This window comes from Otolemur garnettii, unplaced genomic scaffold (assembly GCF_000181295.1).
Source record: "Otolemur garnettii isolate 467f Iridium unplaced genomic scaffold, OtoGar3 scaffold00033, whole genome shotgun sequence".
NCBI lineage: Eukaryota > Metazoa > Chordata > Mammalia > Primates > Galagidae > Otolemur > Otolemur garnettii.
In genome coordinates, this window is record NW_003852428.1 from 12,045,591 (window position 1) to 12,046,069 (window position 479).

General features: G+C 41.8%; 1 protein-coding gene across 1 annotated transcript in view; it reads left to right on the forward strand.

The window, feature by feature from the left end:
* DNAH5 (dynein axonemal heavy chain 5) overlaps window positions 1–479 on the forward strand; it is a 291,972-nt gene that overhangs the window by 118,024 nt on the left and 173,469 nt on the right. The gene's annotated exons all lie outside the window — the stretch shown is intronic.

Genomic DNA, 479 nt, shown 5'->3' on the forward strand with positions numbered 1-479 from the left:
ATCTCTTACTCTCTACCCTATCCATCTCTTACTCTCTACCCTATCTCTTACTCTCTACCCTATCTGCTGCTTTTCTGTAACTCTCTCTCTCTCTCTTTTCATAACTGTCTCTAAGTTAGGGGTGGTTATTGGTCATTGGGAAAAGTTCTGAGTTGGGAATGAAGTTATATTATACATTATTTAATGAAAAGAAGTATAATAGTGTATTTCAGGCCACATCAGAGTGTTCCAGTGTTGATGGCATTAGAATGCCAGGGAGTAGAGGGGAAGGTCACTGTGGTGAGGAGGTAACAGAACCACAAGGCTGATGTTTGAAGTGGATGGTGTATGATGGTGGAGCTTGGAATGGGGTTGGACACTGTGACCTACTGATGGTCTATCATTTCATGGACTGATTTTCTGAGTAGGTGGTAAATCACTCAGATTTACCTGTCCAGCCTTTTTTCTTTTCTGCTGTGCATTGGAAGAGGAAGTGTTGT